Source organism: Cyprinodon tularosa, unplaced genomic scaffold, assembly GCF_016077235.1.
Source record: "Cyprinodon tularosa strain WSP-4 unplaced genomic scaffold, ASM1607723v1 ctg1310, whole genome shotgun sequence".
In the NCBI taxonomy this organism is placed as follows: Eukaryota; Metazoa; Chordata; class Actinopteri; order Cyprinodontiformes; family Cyprinodontidae; genus Cyprinodon; species Cyprinodon tularosa.
The window spans coordinates 25,589-43,421 of NW_024038127.1; positions in this window are offsets into that span (position 1 = coordinate 25,589).

A 17,833-nucleotide genomic window follows, 5' to 3' on the forward strand; every position below is an offset into this window, starting at 1 on the left:
TCTTAAGAGTGTTAAAGTGAAATATGTTTGACTTGGAGCTGAATGATTTTTCTTAATAAACTCTTATATTTTGAACAGAAGTTGTGGTGAATTTATTCCATGTTTGTGCAGAATTAACTGTTAGAGCTCAAATCACTCTTTCATCTATTGTTCTAACACACAGTTAGTAGGGCTGTGTGTCATAAACAGTATATAACAGCCAAAACAATATCTGATTAAATAAGCATCTTAAAGTATCAGAAATATAAAGTCCCAGCTGGCTGGGAATAGAAAAGAACATAAAATCACAACAGCTGAAAACAATAAATAAAAAACCTCATATTGAATCAGCAGAGATATCTAGAAGAGGGTCCAACGGGTCTCATCAGAAAGAACCAGAACGACATGCAGACAGCAGTGAGTGGGCGGAGCCAAGATGCCTGGACAGGTGAGGAACAGCCTTCTGGAAAAGAACTACAAAAATCCAAAGTTCCATAAATTTAGTGAACAACTGAAGCTTTCTGCTATGAAACCCCAAACATATGAAGGCGAGGCCATGTCAGGAAATAATGGACTTTGATCAAACTCTGTGAGGTGGGCTGTGCCTTTACGTTCTGTCACACAAAGGATTGTGGGTAACCGTATAGCGGCCCTCAGAGACGTCCCTATGCTAACTGCATTGGAACTAGGAAGCATCCAGCCTCCTGGTCCTAGCTCCTTCCTAACTGCCAGCACTGTTCAGGTAGGACTTATTATGGCGACTGCTGATGCACTGCCATAGGAGGAAGCAGGAGTACCCAGAGAGAACCCACACATGCACAGAGAGAACATGTGGGCTCCATACAGAAAGACCCCAGGCTGGGAATCAAACTCAGAACCTGCTGCAAGGCAGCAGAGCTACAGACTGCAGCCCATCCAACCTTCCTCCAATCCTCTTTCTGGATTTCCTAGAACCCTTCTCACCGTAGCTCCTTTCTTCTTCTTTTCAATTAGATTCTGAAAGTTCTGATTTCTTTTTTAAAACCTTAAAAGCTTAATTTGTAGATTTAATAACCGGATCACATTCTGTTGTTCTCCACGGTACAATCTTCTTCTTGTTGTTTTTCCTGCCTTCCTTCAGAATCTAATGATGAACAGCTTCTAGAACAGAATTCCAAAATGTTAAATTGAATGAACTGATATCAACACTCATGTCTGCTTCCTTCATTCTTTCTTCACTTCTTATCTTCTATTTCTCCCAGTCAGCTCTACTAAAAGACCAATAAACAATCCTCCAGGATCCTCCTGCTTATTGAAGCCGACTTCAATCAGATCAGGAAAGTCTTTCCTTCCAATAGTTGTGCCTTTAATAATCTTCCAGGATCAGAGTCCTGCCAATGAATCAGAAACTAATGTTAAATCAGTTACTGGTTATTGAGGATTATGCTTTATGAGAATCTCCAGTGTCTCATGCAGCTCTGCTGATTAATGTTAGTTTTTTCCTCTCACCATTTTCTATCAGGTTCAGTTGTTTTTGAACTTCCTGTTTTATTCTGAGCTCAAATTGCAACAGGAGGACTATTTCCTAAAACGGTGATTTGTAAAGGCAATAGATTGTCTTCAATTTCATTTAGGGGTATCAGTGTACAGAGGTCTGAACATTAATGCTCGCTGCACTTTTTCTACCTCATTTAGTAAAAAACAAACCAAATATTTCTCTTTTATGAAGCACTACTATGGGACGGTTTATGACCTGTAGTCCCAATCAAACACTGAACTTTCAGAAAATGAGACAAGAAATGTGAGAAAGATATAAAGGGTGTGAATATTTTCTCCTGCACTGAATAAATCATGTTTCACAGAAGCACATCAGCTCTTAGACCTTCTGTTCGATGCTTCTACCTTCTGCCAAAGTAGCCTTCATCATCCTCATCATCCTCGTCGATCAATGAGATATCAGGCAGAGAGGCGACCAGGTTGGTCTGCCTCCTGACACCAAGAACTCCTGCCTCCTCAGCGTATGAGTGAAGCTGAAGGGATGGAGGGAAAAGATGGGAAACATTTCAGGGAAAAAGAAAAGTTTCTTAGTAATACGCATGCATACAACCATGATGAGGTTAAATGAGAATGAAATGAAGGTTTCAGAAATCTATTGAAATAAAGACTAAAAATAATAAAAGAGCTCTGTGACAGAGAGAAACAAGAACTCCTTTATTTCTAAAGCACTTCACCATATTTATCACCAAGTGCTTTAAGGTTGGAAGCTCATTTCTATCAGAAGCTGCAACTGAATATCAACAAAGAAGAATTAGCAGCAATGTTGAAAGCAACCATCAGACTGAGAGGCAGCAATATAAAGAGAGGCTTAACATTAAAGGAATGAGCAGTGGACTCAGTGCAACACTTGCTAAAGGATTATATATTGCAAAGAACGGTGCAGAGCCGACATGGATAAACGGCCTAACATGATGAGAGCCGCATCTTTGACCTGCTGCACCGCCATGTTTAAAGAAAAACAACCATGGAGCTTGTTTGAATGTTTCTCTCCTTGTTCCTGTTTCCAACCATCCAAATAGGATGTCAATGTTTCCTAGTATTGCCATAAAAAGACTTTGTCTATTTCCTTTAAAGATGTTAAGTTATCAGTATAGTGGGCATTATAAGGTACATTTATAGGTTCTCTGTCTAATTTGAATTATAAAGCCCAAACAAGATGATTAAAAATAAATAAAAGTAATGGCTGACACTACATCACAACCATGAAAGTTTAGTTTTATTCAATTAAGGTTAAAATAGCTGCTCATCTTTTCCAAATCGTTCTTTCAACAAAGAACATCCATCAAAAATGAATGTAAAATAAAATATAGTGAAGATAAAGAGTGTCTGTGCTTTAAATGTGCACATCACAGACACCCTCACCTGGACTGGAAACACCACCTCACTGGTCCAAAGGGCCCAGAAGTGCTTGGACCTTCTGTGGAGGATGAGGAGAGCCCCTCCTTTATTATTTTCAGTTATGATAAATGATGCATTTAAAGAAGCAGAGAATGAAATGGGCTGTTCTCTTTATGCTCTTTAGAAAACCTTTAAGTTTAAACTGGATTAAAAACAGAATAATCAAAATAATGTGATAGTGTCTGATAGTATAGCAGCTTTATTAAGGATTGAATCAAATCATTGAAAAAGTAAAGATATTATTGATGGTATTTATCATCCTCTGAACAAACTACATGTAAAGAAAATAACAGTAGAATTTGTTTGGGTTCAGCTCATGTTGGAGAGGAGGGAAACAAAGAGGTTGATCTTTGAGCTAAACAGGAACTAAAATCTAAAAATGTTGATCTAGAAAATCCTTTAAGGTTGAATGTAAATAATAATAATAATGTTAGAAATATGTCAGGAAAACTGGGACATAAGTGATAAAGAGGGAAACTGATATAAAATTCAGAAAAATGTGGAGATAAAAGGAAAGCAGGAAGAAAGAGGAGAATAGAATCAATAATTTCATGATGCAGAATTGGTCAAACAGGTTTGAATAGTTCACTTCATTTATTATTGAATATATTTCCAGTGAAAAGGAATTAAAAGATCAAATATTGTTCATATTCACTAAATTATTACAGAGAAAATAGTTTGTTTGGTTTTTGCTGTAAATCTGCTGTTGACACTCCAGTCCAGCAGGTGGCGGTAATGCGCCTTTATAGTTGGTCTGCCAGCTGCTATAAAGAGAAGAACAACAGGCCTCGATGCGACCAGACTGGACAGAACAGCAGCTAGCAGCATTAGCTTAGCTTGTGTGTGGAGTCATTGTAGAGAGGCTGATAATCTGGGAGTGTTTGCAGTGAGAATGTCTTCAGTCCAGCTTCAAGGAGAGTTTATCACCGAGCAGTTAACTCCTGCTGAAGAAACATTCACGGAGTTTAAAGGGAGTTTGGTCAATTCGGAGGAAAAGATGGACGATCAACATCTACTGCTGGATTTCACCAGGATCCCCCAGATCATCTTACACCGGATAGGTAGGAAACACCTGATAGAAACGATTCCCTGATGATGCACACTGTGGATTTTAGCCTCATCTGATTGGAAAACTGCTTAGAGGAGATCAACATGCTAAGCTAAAGCTAACTTCCGGTTGATAGTGGGAGTCAATCAGAATCAGAATCAGAGAATCAGAAATACTTTAATAATCCCAGAGGGAAATTACTTTTGTTACACGCTCTAGTTACAGTTTTACATGATATATACACACATCCAACTATACAATATAATAAGATAAAAAATAAGAATAAAAAGAGATAAAATATATATACACATATAGCTCTTCTGTACATATATCTGTATGTATATCTATGTATATGTAAAAACTAAATCCAAATAAAGTGAAAAGTCCAATTAAAGTGAATAAATCCAAGTAAAGTGATATGTGGCGTGCAAAAATAGTGCATAAATGTCAATTACGGACGGGGGGGGGGGCTGAATCACTTGAGGGAGGCGTTATATAGGTTGATGACCACAGGTAGGAATGATTTCCTGTGGCGCTCTGTGGAGCATCTGGGTAGGAGGAGTCTTCTGCTGAAGGAGCTCGTCTGCTGGACCAGTGTGTTGTGGAGAGGATGTGAGTCATTGTCTAAGATAGACTGAAACCTGGACAGCATCCTCCTCTCTGCCACGGTGGTCAGGGTGTCCAGCTGCTCCCCCACAACATCACCGGCCCTCTTGATCAGTTTGTTCAGTCTGTTGTTTTCAGCGACCCTCAGCCCACTGCCCCAGCATGTGACAGCAAAGAAGAGCGTGCTAGCAACAACAGACTCATAAAACATCCTCAGCATGGTCCCACAGATGTTAAAGGACTTCAGCCTCCTCAGGAAGAATAGTCGGCTTTGGCCCTTTTTGTAGACCGCCTCGGTGTTTCTAGTCCAGTCCAACTTATTGTTAAAGTACACTCCCAGGTACTTATACTCCTCCACAGTGTCAACAGGAACCCCCTGGATGGAAACAGGGGTCACAGGTGTTTTTGTCCTCCTCAGATCCACTATGAGCTCCTTAGTCTTTGTCACATTGAGCTGCAGGTGGTTCAGCTCACTCCAAGTGACAAAGTTGCCCACCACGGTCCTGTATTCACTCTCCTCACCCTTTTCAATGCAGCCAACAATTGCTGAGTCATCAGAAAACTTCTGAAGGTGGCAGGACTCAGAGCAATAGCTGAAGTCCGGGGTGAAAAGGGTGAAGAGGAAGGGGGAGAGGACAGTCCCCTGAGGCGCCCCAGTGTTGCTGACCACCCTGTCAGACACACAGTTCTGTAGGCGTACATACTGTGGTCTGCCCGTCAGGTAATCAACAATCCAGGACACGATGGGGGCCTCCACCTGCATCGCAGTCATCTTCTCACCTAGTAGAGCCGGGCGGATGGTGTTGAAGGCGCTGGAGAAGTCAAAGAACATGATTCTCACAGTGCTCGCCGGCTTGTCCAGGTGATTGTAGACTCTGTTCAGCAGGAAGATAATGCTGTCCTCCACTCCCAGGCGGGGCTGGTAGGCGAACTGTAGTGGATCAGTGAAGGGCCTGACCATGGGCCTTAGCTGCTCCAGGACAAGCCTCTCAAAGGTCTTCATGATATGGGACGTCAGTGCTACCGGTCTGTAGTCCTGAGGGTCGCTAGGGCGCGAAGTCTTTGGCACCGGAACGAGGCAGGACGTCTTCCACAGCACGGGTACTCTCTGGAGGAGCATGCTCAGGCTGAAGACTAGGCTAAATATTCCACACAGCTGGTTGGAACAAGCTTTGAGCACCCAGGGGAGTACACCATCGGGGCCCGCAGCTTTGCCAGAGTGGAGTCTGGTTAGCTGTCTTCTCACTAGGTCAGGAGTGAAGGACACTGTAGAGGTGACTGTAGGGGGAGGGGTGAGGTCCTCATGTTCTGTAGGACAGGATGTGAAGCAGGGGGGAGGGGTGGAGACGGTGGATGTGGATTGCAGTGGTGAAGAGCAGACAGGGGGTCTGTATGGAGGAGGAGTGGAAGAAGGTGGAGTGCTCGTTGGAGGGAGGCCAGCAGTGGAGGGTTGTGGGGGATGGGCCGCAGTATCAAACCTATTAAAAAATAAGTTCAGTTCATTGGCCCGGTCCACGCACCCTTCCAACCCCACAACAGTGGACTTCTGGAACCCTGTGATGGTTTTCATCCCACTCCACACATCCCTCATGTTGTTGGTCATGAGTTTATTCTCCAGCTTTCTCCTGTATTTGTCCTTAGCCTCCTTGATTTTTCGTTTGAGTACCCCCTGCACTCTCCTCACCTCCTCACGGTTGCCATCTCTGAATGCTCTCTTCTTCTCATTCAGGATGGCCTTTATTTTCTTGGTGATCCAAGGTTTGTTGTTGGGGTAACAGGTGACAGTCCGAGCTGGAACATTGCAGTCCACACAGAAGTTTATATAATCCGTGATGCACTCTGTGAGCCCATCAATGTCCTCCCCGTGGGGCTCACAGAGTGCAGGCCAGTCGGTCACCTCAAAGCAGGCCTGCAGTGCCTCACAAGCCTCCTCCGACCACCTCCTCACAGTTCTTGTGGTCGTTGGCTTCCTCCTCACCAGAGGCACATAACAGGGTTTGAGATAAACCAGGTTGTGATCTGACCTGCCCAGAGGGGGGAGAGGAGAGGAGAGGAGATGTATGCATCCTTAATGTTAGCATACATCAGGTCCAGGGTCCTCACATCTCTGGTAGGGCAGCTCACATATTGTTTGAAGGTCGGTAGAACTTTGTTTATGGTGACATGGTTAAAGTCTCCCGACATGATGATGAGGGCATTGGGATGATGGGTCTGTAGTTCAGAGATGATATTATGGATGGTGCTGCAGGCAGATGTTGGGTTTGCAGAAGGAGGGATGTACAGGACAACAGCGATGACATGCGGGATCTCTCTGGGCAGCTGATATGGACGGAGTCCAATGGCCAGCAGTTCAACATCCGGGCAACAGAGCTGTTTTTTAATGGTGATGTGACCCGGGTAACACCATCTGCTGTTTACTAGAATGGCAAGCCCCCCTCCTTTTCGCTTACCACTCTTAGTGTCCCGGTCGGCCCGGATGGTATGAAAGCCATCCACGGAGACAATCAGGTCCGTAATGTCTTTGTGCAGCCATGTCTCCGTAAAGCACATCAAACTGCACTCCTGATACTCCGATTGACTCCGCGTTAGCGCCGTTAGCTCGTCCATCTTGTTGCTAAGAGACCGCACGTTTCCCATAACAACAGAGGGGAGACACTGCTTAAATCTTCTCCTTTCAATAAGTCCGTCCCGTCTCGACCCTCCTTTCATCCCACGATGTTGTTTTCCTCCTCTGCAACCACGGCATGTTTTCCTCCAGAGTTCGGGTGGTATTCCAGCTGGTCTGGCTAAAACGCCGGCCGGCATTAGAGCGATCAGCTGTTCTCTGGAGTAAACAAAGGCAGCGTGTCCCGGTGGGAGCGGCATGATAAAAACAGCACAAAAAAGCACAGAAACTCCCCGAAAAATACCTCATTATAGAGGATAGTACTTCAGAGTCACTTTGAAAAAATAAGAACAATCAAAAAAAGATAAAAATACGAAAGTTAAAAGCGTAACAGGAGCGGTGTAACTGCAGCATGCTGCTTTCGCGCATGCGCAATACTATGGGCTCTATGCACAGCTCCACTACTTCCTGAATTTAAGGCAGCTCCTTTGTTTCCTGTCTTTCATTACTGGACGAACTGATTAATCCAGGTGTGTCTGGCCAGTTACCTAGGTCATACACACCTGGATTAATCAGTGCATCCAATCATGAAAGACAGGAAACAAAGGAGCTGCCTTAAATTCAGGAAGTAGTGGAGCTGTGCATAGAGCCTATTAAAGGCTAAAGTGTGCATGATGTTTGGTCATTGCAGCTTTTCAGGCTAAAACTCTACTGTTCCATGTTGTTTGTGATGCTTAGATTCCAACATGGAGGCTGTTCTGATCCCTGATTCCTCAGATATCTATAGAATTGTTAGATGGTTTACCTGCTGCTGGACAATGGAGTCACAGTCTGCACATGGAGGAGGGAGGATTGGATTAAAGCTCCATCCATAGGCTGGAAAAAGCCTTTAAACAGGGTTTGCTTACTAAAACTATAGCTGCTAAACTGTTAGTTTGGGAAATAATAATAAATGACTTTGGTAACTCTGGTTTAGGAAAAGCAGCCCAGCTAATAGCTACAGTCATACCACAACCACATCAGCCAGAGATCGTCATTTAAACATCAGAAAATCATCATTGTTAGTAGAGATCCTCATTTGCTTGATATAATTTTGCTAGCTATAGCACAACTGTGCTTCTAGATTCAGGATGCTTAACTGTTCTACTACTATAGTTGTTTAAAAAATAAAAATAAATTCTGCAGTTTTAACATTTTCAAGCATCCAGAATCGAAGCCATGTTAATAATTACAGCCACTTTTTTCTCACCACCTTAAGTGTCTTTATTCCAAAAAGTTAATATCAACAATCCACCCGATTTGTTTTTTTGCCTCCAAGTTTGAAGATGTTTAAGGCTACATTCAAACTGCAGGCCTTGATGCTCAATTCCGATTATTTTACGAAATCCATTTTTTTTTTTTGCGTTGCCGTTCATATTTCCAAATATATGCGACTTGTTTGTGATCTCCTGTGTGAACTGCAGTCATACAACGCTAGTGTCCCGCATGCAGAGTAGAGGACGCAGTGACGTCACAGGCCAGCGTGCTCTGTGTTTACGGAAGTAAACATGGATAGTAGTGCCAGCGATTTTATTCCACCCATAAAAACACAATGTTGTCAATATGTTTAAACATAAATACTGCTCTCCGCATCATCATCCGCCATGGTTGTTGTTTTTCTTGCCACTTCTGTGTAGCAAGATGCATAATAGTGACCTTTGTCGAGTATTAATGACGTTCAGTTCGGATGAATGCGACCTGGCCGTTCAGACACAGGTCGCATTTGAAAAGATCAGAGTCGTATCGGATTCAGGACCATATTGCCAAGCTGCCGGGGTCGGATTGGAAAAAATTGGATCTGTGTTGTTCAGACAGCCATGAAAAGATCAGATCCAGGTCGCATATGGGATAAAAAAAAATGGGATTTTGGTGACTTCAGGCTGCAGTGTGAACGTAGCCTTAATGTCTTTAATCTGCTTTAAAACTAGAGCACTCACACTTAAACCTGGATTAGATTGTTCTAATCTAACAACAGAATCTTTCAAACATCCTTTATGAAAGCTGGATCTGCTTTGTGAAACTTGAACAAATAGACCTAGAAGGTCTTTAATTGCATCTGGGCTTCATTATAGTCGGTGTTGTAGATCAGCTGGTGGTGGCGGCTGGATTATGCAGATGTTTCTGTGGCTTTTCAAGATCTCTTCACAGAACCTGGAAATAAACAATCCGTGTTCAGCATTAATAGTTCATTCAGCACATTTAAAGGGGCGGGTTCAAGGTTAACAGACCAATCATAGCCATCAGCACAGAAGGAATAGCACCATATTTCTCCCAGTAGTAACAGTCACACAGCAGATTTATTTGAAAATATGCGAGAAGAAAAAATAATAAATTCTCTAGTGACGCAATATCCTGTCCCTGTCATGGTTTCAAATAAAAAATGTCCCAAAGTTGAGTTTGTTATGGTCGCCCCGGATGATATTTCATCGATTGATCATGTATAGACATTTGTGTTTACGATGGAAATAGACGTACAGATGCTTATTTTATCAATGAATGTAAAACCAGATGGAATTTATGCCAAGAAGGATGAGAGATATTAAAATTGGTTTAATGATTTAAGATTGGTTGTCTAAATGGAAATCAATGCTAAATGGCCATCCCAAATGATGTTTTAACACTTCAGATGTCAGTAAGACCTCAATAATTACATTGTTTGGAAAACTAACATTGAGTTTGTGTGCTGGGAAAATGAAAGATAAACACGTTCTGTTCAGACATAATCTAAGGCTTTAAGGATGAGAGTGGAGTTCCAAATCTGTGATTGTAATGTCAGAGCTGCGATGCATGCTGGGATATGTAGTTCCAGTCTGTTTGTATGTAGTTAGATCAACTCAAGAATGACTAAAGTGAAGTATCTTTTCTTCAACCTGTAATAGAAAGTCTTTCTGCTGTTTGTCTTTCAGACCGCCTTCAGGATTATGTTGGAAAAGAGGAGGATTTCTCTGACCAGCAGCTCTGTGGACAGGAGAGGAATTCCAGTTTGGATCAAGAGGAACCAGAAGCTCTACAGATAAAAGAAGAGCAGCAAAAGCAAGAACATCCCTGGACAAAAGAGGAAACCATGGAGCTCCCCATTGGTGAGCATGAAGAGCAGCTTGTTCTGAAGCAGCAGGCTGAAAATAAACGAGAAACTTTCCCCATGTTTGAGGTGTCCTTTCTTCAACCTACAAAAAAAAATCTTTCTGCTGTGTTTGTCTTTCAGACCGCCTGCAGGATTATGTTGGAAAAGAGGAGGATTTCTCTGACCAGCAGCTCTGTGGACAGGAGAGGAATTCCAGTTTGGACCAAGAGGAACCAGAAGCTCTGCAGATAAAAGAAGAACAGAAAGAACCAGAAGATCCCTGGACAAAAGAGGAAACCATGGAGCTCCCCATGGGTGAGCAGGAAGAGCAGCTTGTTCTGCAGCAACAGGCTAAAGATAAAGGAAAGAAACTGTCCCCATGTTTGACACGGAAAGAACACTTTCTAAAAAAGAAAAATTTTATGGTTCACGTGAAATCTCACACAGGTCAGAAGATTTATGAATGTTTGTCCTGTGGAAAAATTATCACATCAAAAACTAGTCTTGAAACGCACATGAGAATTCATACAGGAGAGAAGCCTTTTTCCTGCTCGATTTGTGGCAAAAGTTTTACTCTAAAACATCATTTGACTGGACACATGAGAATTCACTCAGGTGAGAAACCTTATTCCTGTACCATTTGTAACAAAAGTTTTAATGTGAAGACTACTTTGACTTTTCACATGAAAATTCACACAGGTTTTCCTGTAACATTTGTAACAAAATATTTACTAAAGAACATCATTTGTCTCGACACATGGGAATTCACACAGGAGAGAAACAGTTTTCCTGTACCCTTTGTATAAAAAAATTTAGTCGAGAACACCATTTGATTCGACACATGACAATTCACACATGTGAGAAACCTTATTCCTGTACCATTTGTAAGAAGAGTTTTATCCAAAAGGTTTATTTAACTACTCACATGAGAACTCACAAAGGTGAGAAGCTGTCTCCTGAATGATTAAGAGCAGTGGTTTTATATGAGAAGGTCATTTTAGTATTCAGATGACATTTATTCATGCATGAAGGATTTATGTATTTTTGTGACAAATAAGCCGCAACAGTTAGACGCAACAGGAATGAACAGTAGAGACGTTTTCCATGTTTGACTGGTGATAAAATGTTCATCTAGAAACTCCTTTACCTCATTACTCAGGGGTTAATTTTTATTTTTTTCTGGCAGTTTTGAGAAAGCCATTAATTAACAGCTCCGTTCACATAGAAACTAGAACAGATAAGGTGTTCTATTGTAAACCAGGTAAATATTCAGGTCCTGGACGAATATGTGGATGTGAACATTTTAAAGTTAATTATTTCTGTTCTCAGTAAATTTCATTTAAATGGCCGAAAAACGAATGTTGCCCTAACAACAATGATTTCTTACTTTTTCTGTAATGAAGGGAATAAACATAATAATGTGCAACAAAATTATCTTGGTTCAAGATGAAGCAAGTTTTGTGTTCATACAAGCAATTGAGAGGTTATAGTTGTTTAAATTGATGAAAAAATCCAGGTGGATCCCTACTGTGTCATTTTGGTATGGTGTGGCACAACTTTTTCTGAATGAATATACGTTTTTTATATAAATATAAGTTTTATTTTTGGATATAAAGTGAAAAGGCTGAATGATAATCTATTGGTTGGAAATATTCCAGAAACATACATTCAGATGAAAATATCCTCAGATGAAAATAAAGCAAAGGTAGGACAGATTTAATGAGCTTTGCTCAGTTTTGCTGATTATTCTGGGGGATTTTTTAAGAATTCAGCTGCAAATGATCAGAGTTTTGCTAATTCAGTGTCTTGTTGGCTTTCATTAGCAATGCATCAATCAGCCCTGCTACGTGTGTTGTTGAAACCAGGCCCACCAAAACTCCAACTTTATTTGGCTCAGTGTTAGAGCTATGGTCAATAGATATTAGAATGAAGTAGATCATCTATAGAGGAGTCTCAGATGAAGATTTGGGACATATAGAAGTGTGTGTCAGTCTCAGAGTTAGTAAGCTACAAGCTAATTAATGTTGTAAAGTAGCTCCAGCCGCCTTTAAAGGCTCTGGATTATGGGGTTAAACTACGGGACATCAAAGAACTCAGTTTAGAGGCTGGAGTCTGTAGTTCAGGTAAATTGAATTCCTAAAATGATGAAACATGTTTGTTTAAAAAGATAAACAAGACTGATGATGTTGCTGTTATTTTACTGATCAGTTTGAACCTGCTTTAACTCGGTAAAAAGCCTTTGTTTTAAAAATGTATTAAAGAAATCTGACTCTCCTCTAGAATTTTAAAGTTTCTGCTTTTTAGAGATTTTTGAAAGTATAATTTTCCTTTGAATTAATTCTAATAGTTTTGTTCTTGATTCTGTAGATTTTCTATTTTATACAACTGATTTTATGTTTATATTCTGCTGTGGATGTTTTTAATGATTGTAATCACTTCTAAACTGATGAATTAGCAGCAATAAAAACCTCATGGATTGAAACAATCTGCTTCCTTTTATGGTTTCATATTAATTACAATAATCTTCCATGTTTTCTCTGATGTTTTCATACAAACTAAAGCTCTAAAATAAATAGTTTAATGGCATTCACCTTCTGTCTTCTCCAGTCTTTCCTGTTGCTCCTCCGTCAGCATTAATCTGTTTGCTTTTTAGAGCCTGAGTTCAAATCTGGCCATTGGATAAATCCTCCTTTGCTTGTTGGAGAACTTAGATCAGGAAATAATGTAGGTACGTATTCTGGCCCAGTTGGTTTGGCACCTGATAAAACAAGTGTTTCAGTTGCTATAACTGTGTGAGTCCAGAGCCGCTACAACCAAGCAACTAGAGGAATGAAGGATCTAACTATGGCTGTGTTCACAATGCAGCCTGAAGGGACCCAAGTATGATTTTTAATTCATTTGTTGTTGTGTTGCCCATATGTGATCTGTATCTGATCTTTTCATGACAGTCTGAACAATAAAGATCAGATTTTTTTTCTAATGCAACCCAGGCCACTTGGCTATGTCCTGAATCCGATATGTATCTGATCTTTTTAAATGCGACCTGTGTCTAAACGGCCAGGTTACATTAATCCGACCGAGATAGATAGAAGGAACAGGGATAGGACAAAAGAGAAGAGGTTAGGAAGGAAAGGAAGATGATAGAAGAAAAGAGAAGGTGGGAAAAGCAGAAAGGTGGAAACTGAATAGAGGTTAGATGGAATGAAGGGAAGGGGAGAGAAAAGGATAGAAGACGAGACTGAATAAAATTATTTTATTTAAAAAGAAAGTCCTTCTCTATATATCTATATAGATATATAGATAACTAGATAGATATATTTATTAGGGAGATTCACTGAGCCTCGTGTGTTTTTTGGCTACATTTGGAGATAAAGGTTTGGCTCTTTATCTAAATACAAATAATCAAGTACATTGCATGTTTGACCACGTCTGCCATAAAACATATTTACATAAAATGATTAGATTTAAAAATAATAAAAACAAATTTTTATTATAATTTAGTTTAACTGCCATGTCCCCTTTGCTGTGTTCTTCTGAAATCAATCTATGATTATAATAATAAAAAAAGAATAATCAGTTTTAAGTTATTAATAAATAGTACAGTCTGTGTGGCTCAAAGTACTTTAATACTGAAATTAATTAAAAAAAACAAATTGAATCAGCAGAGATATCTGGAAGAGGGTCCAACGGGTCTCATCAGAAAGAACCAGAACGACATGCAGACTGCAGTGAGTGGGCGGAGCCAAGATACCTGGACAGGTGAGGAACAGTTTGGACAACATCCTGAGGTATTTATTTGCCCTTCTAATATTTAGTTTGGATTTCATGCGATGGATCATCATAACATGAACTCTTTATGGAGAAATATGCCCAGTGCAACCGGCTGCTTTCAGAGATAACCTAATGTCTAGATACCTGTTGCCTGAAGGCCTTTTAGGTTTGTTGGAGAACATTCTAGAAATAACCCGACAGGAAAACCAAGGAACAGAGCAGACATTGATGCATGTTGGTGGTAAACTTCAATATAGCAGTATCTGACCTCTAACATCAGGCAAGTGCAGTGTCTTGCCCAATGACACAGAGACATACAGAGCTGCAGCTTGAACAGACAAATCCCTCCTTCTGAGCCAGCTTATGCTACCGTAGGGATGACTGAAACTGCAAAAAAGGGGGCAAATATAAATTACAGGAACTTCTGATATTGGTTTGTGAAGATTTTTAAAAGCCATTTAACATTTCCTACCATTTTACAAACCTGCAGTACGACTGGATCCTTTGCAAATAATCTAATTTAAATGGAAGAAAGTTTGTGGCTTTAGCTTTACAAAAATGTGAAAATAGAACATGTAAAATTACACACAAGGATCGTTTTCAATTAGAAACTGTTCAGTATAATTTTTTCTAATTTTTCTTGGTCATTTGCAGAAAGGCGTGCTTCAGCACAAAAAAGGGAGTAAGGAGATACTTTTATTAAGATGAAATACAATTTTTTTTAGAGAACTCTGCAGATAAAAATCACAGTTTAATGACCACCTTTTCTTCCCTTGAAGAAAAGACTTAAATAAGCATCATGGATTCTATGGGATGATGAATATTTGGTCCTGGCAGGTTAGGTCAGAGAGGATCAGCATAAAGGAGTCGCTTCTAAGAGTCCACAGATATCCTGGATTATAGATATCCATAATAAAGGCTAGATGTCTCGTCCGCGCTGCTGGCCAATGGGGGTCGATGTCCGCACGTGGCGGCCATCTTGCCACAGGCAGCTCGCTCATTCGTAACATTGTGTTTTAAAGGCGCATGTACTTAAATAACCATAACTTTCTCAATTGTCTAACGATTCTTGAACTGTTTGGTGTTGGGAGCTGGAGAAAATACCATTTTTCTCCAGCAGAGTCCGCCGTGGATCCTCTGAGGGAGCCTCCTGCACAGGTGCAGCTCATCAAGACCATCAGAGGATCCACTACTTAAGCTGCCTTCAGACCTTACCTCAACGCCGCAGTGCTGTTCCAGTTGGTCAGCGCTAAAGCCTTGCTCTCAGTGATTTTTCCATGTCCTTAATCCCGAGTCAGATTCTAACGTTTGTCTCTGTGCCTCTAGGTGACTCGTGCTTCCTCCGTGAAAGCTCTGGAAGAGCTAACCTGCCGAGCCGACCCTCCGAGCCAAACCCTGAAGATTCTCAGTCAACCTCTAAGCAGCTCTGGGCAAGAGCTAGGAAACCCAAGCCAAGGTCTGTTCTAATAAGACGTGAGACGCTGAAGCAGCTAACGGACTCTGCTAACACATCCTTCTCCAGAACCAACAGTGACTCTCCCAAGGAGAACCTCAAGAACCCTCAAGGTACTATCTGAGCACCATTGGCAACCAAAACCCCGTCAACAGTCCTTAACTGTGTTGTCTCTCACGCAGACTCCGGTGAAACCAGATTCCAGGCCCAAACCAGTCATCTGCATATTACGTGCTTGTGCAAAATATACTTGTTAAACTTTTCATCCTGTGTCCGTCAGTGGTGTTCTGCATCTTTGGGTCTCCATTAGAGAACCGATCATGACATTTGGTTTGTTAAACAAAAGTCAGACATGTAGTTATGATACTGCGCACTTATGAATAATTATAACCATGGAATTTCATATGAAAAGAACATTGAATAGAACATACAGGTGCAATAAATATACACATGCACAAGGTATTTATGTTAAATCAATATATGCTATTAAAACTCAGTGTACTGAATGGCAACATATATATAGATATATCTATAGATATCTATATAGATATCTATATAGATATAGATACCTATATCTATATAGATACCTATATAGATACCTATATATATAGATACCTATATATATATACACTATATTGCCAAAAGTATTTGCTCACCTGCCTTGACTCACATATGAGCTTAAGTGACATCCCGTTCCTAATCCATAGGGTTCAATATGACGTCGGTCCACCCTTTGCAGCTAGAACAGCTTCAACTCTTCTGGGAAGGCTGTCCACAAGGTTTAGGAGTGTGTTTATGGGAATTTTTGACCATTCTTCCAGAAGCGCATTTGTGAGGTCGCACACTGATGTTGGACGAGAAGGCCTGGCTCTCAGTCTCCGCTCTAATTCATCCCAAAGGTGTTCTATCGGGTTGAGGTCAGGACTCTGTGCAGGCCAGTCAAGTTCATCCACACCAGACTCTGTCATCCATGTCTTTATGGACCTTGCTTTGTGCACTGGTGCACAGTCATGTTGGAAGAGGAAGGGGCCAGCTCCAAACTGTTCCCACAAAGTTGGGAGCATGGAATTGTCCAAAATGTCTTGGTATGCTGAAGCATTCAGAGTTCCTTTCCTTGGAACTAAGGGGCCAAGCCCAGCCCCTAAAAAACAACCCCACACCATAATCCCCCCTTCACCAAACTTTACACTTGGCACAATGCAGTCAGACAAGTACCGTTCTCCTGGCAACCGCCAAACCCAGACCCGTCCATCAGATTGCCAGATGGAGAAGCGCGATTCGTCACTCCAGAGAACGCGTCTCCACTGCTCTAGAGTCCAGTGGCGGCGTGCTTTACACCACCGCATCCGACGCTTTGCATTGCACTTGGTGATGTATGGCTTGGATGCAGCTGCTCGACCATGGAAACCCATTCCATGAAGCTCTCTGCGCACTGTTCTTGAGCTAATCTGAAGGCCACATGAAGTTTGGAGGTCTGTAGTGATTGACTCTGCAGAAAGTTGGCGACCTCTTCGCACTATGCGCTTCAGCATCCGCTGACCCCGCTCCGTCAGTTTACGTGGCCTACCACTTCGTGGCTGAGTTGCTGTCGTTCCCAAACACTTCCATTTTCTTATAATACAGCTGACAGTTGACTGTGGAATATTTAGGAGCGAGGAAATTTCACGACTGGATTTGTTGCACAGGTGGCATCCTATCACAGTTCCACGCTGGAATTCACTGAGCTCCTGAGAGCGACCCATTCTTTCACAAATGTTTGTAAAAACAGTCTGCATGCCTAGGTGCTTGAATTTATACACCTGTGGCCATGGAAGTGATTGGAACACCTGATTCCAATAATTTGGATGGGTGAGCAAATACTTTTGGCAATATAGTGTATATATACACTCACCGGCCACTCAGATTATTGTTATTAGCCAACTAATAACTACAACCACATCCACAAAGATTGTAATTTACACCAAAGATTAATTGTCATACAATCGTTATTGGTGTCAGTAAAACCTATATAATTGACTAATAATCTCAGCCTTGATAACTTGAGCAAGTAGTCGTGAGGCACAACTATGCTGCACGATTAAGTCATTTTTCGACCAGAAAATCTGCAATTTCGACATGTTCAAGCATCTAGAATTATAGCCACGTTCATAATGTTTGTAAGAAACCAAACTGTTTGTAAATCCGTCAAGAATTCAGTGAGGTAAGAGTATTTGTGTTCGTGCTGATCACTCACCTTACATTAGGTACCACAGAGCACAACAGAAAGCCTGCCTGAGGTAAGATGGCCGCCGGTGATGACGTTTGAGACTCCGCCGTAAGACATCTAGCCTTTAT